Here is a 9,320-nt window from a genome sequence, read left to right on the forward strand (position 1 = left end):
TGCTTTACATGCAGAAGGTCCTAAGTCCAATCAACAGCATCTCCAAGTAGGACTAGGAGAGGCTCCTGTCAGAAACCCTAGAGAGTCATTGCGAGTCAGTGTTGACAAGGCTGAGCTAGATAGACCAATGGTCTGACTCAGTATAAGGCAAGTTCCTATGTTCCTAGTACAGCTTTCAAAATTTGCTATGCAGCCTGAGAAAGGGTTAGAGGTCCAGGTAGCAGAGGGGCTGAGACATATGCAGAGCACTTGATACAAGTTGGGGTCCAATGCTGTGGAGACTGGTGGCTCTGATGTCAGTGAGGCAGTAAATCTATTCTGAGTTTTAGTCCAAATTTTTGAGGAGCTGTCCAAGGTGCTGAACCTATTTTGAGAATAGGTTTCAGCACCTTGGACAGCTCCTTGAAAGTTCAGACTAAACCTCAGACTCCACTGGCCCAATGCACAGAAAGCTTGATTGGGTCAACAGACCACCAAATTCTAAGTATAAATCCATTTAAAATGGATTCTTCTTGTATCCCTAGCAAGGCATATTTTGTCTCAACTGGCACATAACGAAAGCAGAATGCGATCCAATAAAATGTTAGAAGTGCTTCAGAGATTTTAGAATATTGCGAAAAGGGTCATGGAAAATATTGACTGGGCTGGATTAATATTATATAAATTATAAAATATATAACATAATTTTGGTTAGTCAAGCTTTAGCTGTGAAATATTTGTTATTTAATGTGTTTTTGTAATTAAAATTTTTAAACAATTGTTCATTGACCCAGATTGCCGGTATTTTCTATTTACTAAAGCTAGTGCTAGAAATTACACTTCTATTGTTTTTTTAAAAATCCACATGTCTGCACATTATACAGCGTCACACCAATATATTAAATCAATATTATTTGTTTAAACATGTTAGGATGAATGACAGGCTGGTTATTACTTCTGACCTTCAGCAGATAAACTTTAGGGTCTTTTTAGCTGGTCAGACTGGATGGTGAAAGTTTAAGTACACAGGGCATCATCCAGCCAAAGTTAATTACATACACACACACACACACACACACACACACATGTCCTATTGATTTATATAGGATTGATTTAAGCATCTGCTCAACATGTGCTAACTGCAGGGGCTGCAATCCAGGAAATTGTGGCAAAATACCAGGCGTACATGCATTTTTCTAACATCAGAATTTCTCCAGTTTCTCATAGCTGAAGCACATAGGGAAGAGCCCTGCTGGATTAGACAAAAAAATAAATAAATCTAATCTAGCATCCCATTTCCCACAGTGGAACTTTGGCCTACACTTCATGGAAGATGGACTGCTGGCAAGTGATGGGTTGCACCTCACAAGGACTGCGAAGAATGTGTTTGGCCACAGCATGAAGAACTTCATCAGGAGGGCTTTAAACAAAATCCTAAAGGAGAGGGAGATGTAAAAATGGGATTAACAACTGGTGAAGGCTTATGCACAGAAACAGAAACTAAGAGAACAACTCTAATGGGATCCAATAATAGTCTTCATAAAAATGTAGGAAGGAAGCCAGACCATAAATCACATAGTCTTCAATGTCTATGTACAGAGTATGGAAAACCAACAAGACGAACTCTTAATACAGGAGGTTAAATATAACTTGATATATATAACTGAAATTTGGTGGGATGACACCCATGACTGGACTGCAGTAGTTGAAGGATATAACTTAGTCCAAAAGAAGGGAAAGAATACAAAGGGAGGCAGAGTTGCACTATATGTTAACAATACATATCCCTAAACAGAAATACCGGAGGATGAGCTTGGCAGCCCCATCGAAAACATCTGGATTAAAATTAATGGGGCAAGGAATAAAATGAAGATGGTGGTTGAAGTCTACTATTGACTACCCAATCAAGGAGAAGACGAGAATGAAACTTTTGGAAGGCAAATTAGCAATGTTTCAAGAAGGCATGATGTAGTAGTGATGGGGGACTTTAATTACCCCAAAGTAGGGAGAGGTAATGAGCTGGGTACTGCAGGGCTCAGTCCTGGGCCCAGTGTTCAACATTTTTATTAATGACTTGGATGAGGAGGTACAGGGAATGCTTATCAAATCTGCAGATGACACAAACTTGGGTGGAAGACAGAAACAAAATTCAGAGTGATCTTGATAGGCTGAAGTACTGGGCTGAAAACAGTAGAATGATATTTAACAGGGGTAAGTGCAAAGTTCTACATCTAGGAAGGAGAAACCACATGCACTGTTATAAGATGGGGATACTTGGCTCAGCAATACTACATGTGAGAAGGATCTTGGAATTGTTGCTGAATACGAGCCAACAGTGCAATGTGGCTGCAAAAAAGGCAAATGCTATTTTAGGTTTATTTTATTTTAGGTTTTAGGCATTAACAGAACTATAGTACTGGATAGGCCTCATCTTGAGTACTGCACCTAGTTCTGGACACCACACTTTAAGAAGGATGCAGACAAACTGGAACGGGTTCAGAGGAGGGCAACAAGGATGATGAAGTGACTAGAAACAAAGCCCTATGAAGAGAGAAGGAAAGAACTGGGCATGTTTAGCCTTCAAAAGAAAAGACTGAGGAGAGATAAAATAGCACTCTTCAAGTATTTGAAAGGTTGTCATACAGAGGAGGGCCAGGATCCCTTCTCAATCATCTCAGAGTGCAGACACGAAATAATGGGGTTAAGTTACAGGAAGCCAGATTTTGACTGAATATCAGGAAAAACTTCCTAATTGTTAGAGTGGTATGACAATGGAACCAATTACCTAGGAAGGTGGTGGGCTCTCCATCACTGGAGGCAGTCAAGAGGCAGCTGAACAGCCATATGCCAGATATGCTTTCACTTGGATTCCAGCACTGAGCAGGGGGTTGGACTCGATGGCCATATAGGCCCCTCCCAACTCTACTATTCTGTGATTTTGTGATTTTGTGATTTTGTTTAAGATCCCACTTGTCATGACTAGTAGCCATTGATAGACTTATCCTCCATGAATTTGTCCAAAGGCTTTTGACTCAAGTAAAGTTATTCAGTGCATTGCTATCCCCTCCTTATGGAATTGATGGTGGTGTTTCTAGGCTGTTTTTCATCCAGGCACTGACCAGACACAGCGCTGCTTAGCTTCAGCAAGGTAGCTGCATCATGTGCCTTCAGACCAAGCCCTGGGTTCCTACTAGCACTTGCTTCATTCTTATACCTGTGCATGTGCTCCCTCTTGGGGCACCCAGAACATCATTCAGAAACACAGTGGGAAACTTCCATCTGTTGGTAGGCACTTTGGATTAACAGGGCTGTAGCTTAGTGGTAGAGCGTCTGCTTTGCATGCAGATGGTCACAGGTTCTATCTCCGGCTTCTCCAGGTAGGGCGGTGAAAGATTCCCTGTCTGAAACCCTGGAGAGTCACTGCCAAGTCAGTGTAGACAATACTGGGTTAGATGGCTGGCTGGTCTGACTCAGTATAAGGCAGCTTCCTGTATTCACACAACAGTCTTTAATTACTTAACAGGCACAGAAAGGCACAGACATATCCAACCACTTGTGAGCTGGAATTGTTTCTATGGGGAACAGTTGAAAGAGCAGAGTATGTTTAGCCGATGGGTGGTAAAGTCAAAGCCTTGGGCAGGTTGAAACACCATGCAGGGCTCTTTGCAAGCCCTTTGTGGTGCTTTGAAGCCCCAGCGTCTGGACTTCAGAATGTTCATGCACCTGATGTTATTGTGGTCTTGGGTGATTGACAGATGGGCAGCCCCACCCACAAGTCAAGTTTGCCCATGAGGCTAAGAATGGATAAGGAACTGCCCCGCAGAGCCAAAGAGGGTCCCCACCCCCGGTCTGTTTGAAGGCATCCTCTATTTGAAGAGCTGTCCAGTTCAAGTTCAGTTCAAAGGTTAAGAATTATAAGGAGGGAAAACAGGGGCCTTGAAGTTGCCCATCAAGTTGCAGACTGAGCAGGGACTCAGGTCACCTCATCATAATAAATAAATAGCATGTGTTTTAAATTGTTTTTATATTGTTTTAAATTTTAAAATTGTGTTTTAAATTGTTTTTAAAATATGTGTTTTAAATTGTATATTTGTTTTAATGTTTTTGATTGCTGTAAACCACCCAGAGAGCTTCGGCTGTGGGGTGGTATACAAGTGCAATCAATCAATCAATCGATCAATCAATCAAATAATCATCTTCCCCACTATGGTGAGATGTTCTGCATTTCTCTTTAAAGTCATTATTTCTAAATCAGAATGTATATGTATCTAGCCAAAGCGGCTAGATTGGCGGGAACTAGAGAGAGGGCCTTCTCAGTGGCGGCCCCCACCCTCTGGAACTCCCTCCCACAAGATCTTCGGCACGTCTCTTCCCTGAATATGTTCCGCAAGGCCTTAAAGACCTGGCTTTTCCAACAGGCTTTTGGGACTTCTGGGGATGTTTAATGTCCTTATGATTTAAATACTGCCTACCATATATTGTTTGTTAGCATAATTTATACTGTTACACTATATTTTTGTATTCTATTTTGTTGTAATTTATTGTATGTACGTCGCCTAGAGTGGCCACTGGCCAGATAGGCGACACATAAATTAAATTTTATTATTATTATTATTATTAGGATAAGCACCTTTTATGCATATCTGTACCCTTTCTTGTCATCTTTTTTGTGGAGGGCAATGTCTACATCTGGAGGCCACAGGTTTCCTGTCCTTATTTGAAAGGAAGTTGCTCCAACCCTTTGATCATTGTGGCTCGTTGTTTGATTGTCTGATATGGTTTGGTAGACTGCAGTTGATTTGGTAGGTCACAAGCTGAGCAGTCCTTCCTTCCTTCCTTCCATCCTTCCGTCCTTCCTTTCTTCGAATTGATCTCGGTGAGATGTTTTAAACAGCAGACTGATGCCTTTGACATCTCACCTTCTAATCACAGTTATTGCCTCTCTGATAGGTCTGACAAGAAGATTATACTTGAAACTGCCAAAGGCCTTTATGAGCATTTTAAAAACAGTATTTACTTAAAGAGGAAAAAAACCCAAAGCTTTTCACAACCCTTGTCTGTCACCTGGGAAGACCAGGAGTTCACTCTCTGCTAGACAGAACCAGATGATCAAAGTTAATGTCAGACGTGTGTGTGGGTTTACCCTGGTAATGCATGGCATTTAAATCTGAAAACTGTACAGAATAGTTTGCAAATGACCTTAGGTTCTTTCAAACACAATATTCTTCCTGTACTTATTCATCCACCCATATATTACTTTCCCCCATTAAGTCAAGAATAACAAGTCTGGTAAATAGCTACTTGTCATTTACAGTGGACTCCCTGCTAGGGTGCTGGCAGTGTCCTAGACCAGGCCACTTTGAAACTTGATACTCTTTCTTTGTTAGCCAGGCTGGATGGGCCTTTCATAACCACCCCATGTTAACTACACACACTAATTCACCAAATCATCCCCAGTGGCTGCACATTGGACTGGTGGGCAATATTTTTTTTCTGGGAAGCCTGCCCACCACGATGGGATCTTCTCATTCAGGAATACCTAATACTCATTTAATTTACTTCAGATTTCTCAGAACATACAGAGAATACTACACCCCTGGAATTATTATCTTGATGCATCACCTTCCAAAACACCTTTATAGTGTATCTGTTATAGAGCCTCCGTTGGTGGTCCCCCATGGTTCAGATGCATGGCTTGTTTATTTATTTATTATTTGATTTATATCCTGCCCTTCCTCCCAGCAGGAGCCCATGGCTTGTCATGACTAGAAGCTGTGCTTTGAGTGTAGTGGGGCCAAGCCTGTGGAACTCCCTCTCAGCTAAGATTAGACAGGCACCCCCTTGTTGAACTTCAGGTATATGACAAACACCTCCTTGTTCTGACAGGCATTTTAAGGTAATGTTTGGTTTTATGATATTTTGTTGTTCTGTTGTTTTTATGTATGGCTTGCTTTTATTATTCTTTTCTTATTAAATTTCTATCCTGCCCTTCCTCCCAGAAGGAGCCCAGGGTGGCAAACAAGAGACAATACACTAAAAATAACACATCTTAAAAATAAAACATCTTAAAAACATCTTTTTTTAAAAAGAAAAAGCTTTAAAAATATCTTTAAAAGCAATTCCAACACAAATGAAGACTGAAATAAGGTCTCTACTTAAAAGGCTTGTTGAAAGAGGGAAGTCTTCAGTAGGTGCTGAAAAGATAACAGATCCGGCACCTGTCTAATATTTAAGGGTAGGGAAGTCCAAAGGGTCGGTGCCACAGCACTAAAGATCCACTTCCTATGGTGTGTGGAGTGGACCTCCTGATAAGATGGTATCTGCAGGAGGCCCTCACTTGCAGAGTGTTGTGATCGACTTGGTATGTGTGGGGTAAGATGATATTTCAGGTATCCTGGTCCTAATCTGTATAGGGCTTTGCACACCAAAACCAGCACCTTGAACATAGCCTTGTAGCTAATGGGCAGCTGCTGCAATTCTTTCAACAGCAGGGTAACAGCAGAACATCAGTGGTCAGGCTATCCCAGTCCAGAAATGGCTGCAGCTCTTACCAGCTGAAGCTGGTAAAAGGCACTCCTAGCCACTGAGGTCACCTGGGCCTCTAGCAACAAAGATAGATCCAGGAGCATCCCCAGACTATGAACCTGCTCTTTCAGAGGGAGTACGACCCCTTCCATAGCAGGCAATTGACCAATTATCCAGACTCAGGAACCACTTACCCACAGTGCTTTAGCCTTGCTAGGATTCAGACTCAGTTTATTGGCCCTCATCCAGCCTACCACTGAGTCCAGGCAATGGTCTAGGGCTTGCATTTTATTTATCTATTATTTGATTTATATCCTGTCCTTCCTTCCTCCCAGCAGGAGCCCTGGGATTGTACAGCTTTTCCCAGTTCAAATGCTACAGAGAAACAGAGGTGGGTATCATCAGCTGCCTGCTGACACCTCGTCCCAAATCTGACTGTTCCCAAGGGCTTCATATAGATGTTAAATAGCATTGGGGACCTTGCAGCACCCTATGAAACGACTACCAGGAGGCTGAAAGACAATTACCCAATGCTATTCTCTAAAAATGACCCTGGGGATAGGATTGGAAGCACTGTAAAACAGTGCCTCCTATACCCATTTCACCAAGTTGGCTCAGAAGGATACCATGGTCAATAGTTTCAAAAGTCACTGAGAGATCAAATAAGAATAACAGGATAAAATAAGAATAATAGGGCCGCACTCCCCCTTTCCTTCTCCTGATAAAGGTCAGTCATCAGGGTGACCAAGGCCGATTCAGTCCCATAACTAGGGCTGAACCCAGACTGGAATGGGTCAAGATAATGACCAAGTACTCATCCAAGAGTATTTGCAATTGTTGCACCACAACCTTCTTGACCACCTTCCCTTTACCCAGTGTGCGGCAGCTGTGAAAAAGGCAAATTCCATGCTAGCGATAATTAGGAAAGGTATTGAAAATAAAACAGCCGATATCATAATGCCGTTGTATAAATCTATGGTGCGGCCGCATTTGGAATACTGTGTACAGTTCTGGTCGCCTCATCTCAAAAAGGATATTCTAGAGTTGGAAAAGGTTCAGAAGAGGGCAACCAGAAGGATCAAGGGGATGGAGCGACTCCCTTACGAGGAAAGGTTGCAGCATTTGGGGCTTTTTAGTTTAGAGAAAAGGTGGGTCAGAGGAGACATGATAGAAGTGTATAAAATTATGCATGGCATTGAGAAAGTGGATAGAGAAAAGTTCTTCTCCCTCTCTCATAATACTAGAACTCGTGGACATTCAAGGAAGCTGAATGTTGGAAGATTCAGGACAGACAAAAGGAAGTACTTCTTTACTCAGCACATAGTTAAACTATGGAATTTGCTCCCACAAGATGCAGTAATGGCCACCAGCTTGGACAGCTTTAAAAGAAGATTAGACAAATTCATGGAGGACAGGGCTATCAATGGCTACTAGCCATGATGGCTGTGCTCTGCCACCCTAGTCAGAGGCAGCATGCTTCTGAAAACCAGTTGCCGGAAGCCTCAGGAGGGGGGAGTGTTCTTGCACTCGGGTTCTGCTTGCGGGCTTCCCCCAGGCACCTGGTTGGCCACTGTGAGGATGCTGGACTAGATGGGCCACTGGCCTGATCCAGCAGGCTCTTCTTATGTTCTTATGTTCCCTAAGAAGGGGGAATTTGTGACTGGGCGGTAGTTGTCGCAAACCAGTGGGTCCAGGGTGGGCTTTTGCAGGAGTGGTTGGATCACCACCTCTTTTAGGGCAGCTGAGACCACTCCCTCCCACAAAGATGCATTGACCACACACTGGATCCACTCTGTCATACCCACTCAGCAAGTTTTAATAAGCCAAGAAGGGCAAGGGCCGCATCGTTGCAAGCACCTTGTCCATGTCATCAGGCCGCATCAACTGAAACCTATCCCAAGAGGTTGCAGCAGACATTGTACTGGATACCTCATTGGGGACTACAGTATAAGTGGATGGGGCATCAAAATTGCTATGGGGGCGAGTAACTTTACCCTCGAAATGCCTTGCAAACAATTCACAATTGGACTTCCAAAGGATCTAAAACTCCATTTCCCCTTGAGTTGATGTTAACAGACCTTGGACAATATGAAAAATCTCCACTGGACTGCTACTTGTGGATGTGATGGAGGCACATAAGTGGGCCTTTTTCACCATCCTCACTGCCACACAGTAGGCATGGCTATGTCATTTTACTTGTGCCCATTCAGCCTTACAGCATGTCTTTTGCCCCTTGTGCTCTAGCTGTCATTCAACCTGTTTCATTGCTCTTAGTTCACAAATGTACCAAGGTGCAAACCAGGCTTCACAATGTCAGAGAGGGCACTCAAGGTGAACCATGTCAAGAGTCCAATGAATCTGGTTCCACAGTGTGACAAGGGCTTCAACAGGGTTGCCTGCTCTGGCTACTGGAAACTCCCTCAGGGCATTCAGGAATCCAATGGATTCTATTAGTTAAATAAATAAATAGTTTGCTTTTGCTAACAGAGATATCTTGACTGTTATAACTAGGGCTGTCCACTGATTAAAGACAGTTTTAGTTGATTTGTTACAATAGCACAAAATTTGAGGAAGGACAAAATCCACAAGATTTGTCCATTGGTGCAGGAGATGCAGATCAGGTCAGTTTGAATTAGAATTTACGAATTCCTCAAGCAGATCTATCAGGACCATCTCATAGTTGAACCCCTTGGTACCACTGGCCAGCTCATTCCAAGCTTTTAGAAATGGGGCAAATATATATTTTGGCCACCCCAGATTTTATTGTTGACCTTCTGCAATTTGATAAGCTGATAGTTGATTTTAGAGATATTTTA

This window comes from Rhineura floridana, chromosome 13 (genome assembly GCF_030035675.1).
Source record: "Rhineura floridana isolate rRhiFlo1 chromosome 13, rRhiFlo1.hap2, whole genome shotgun sequence".
Classification (NCBI taxonomy): Eukaryota; Metazoa; Chordata; class Lepidosauria; order Squamata; family Rhineuridae; genus Rhineura; species Rhineura floridana.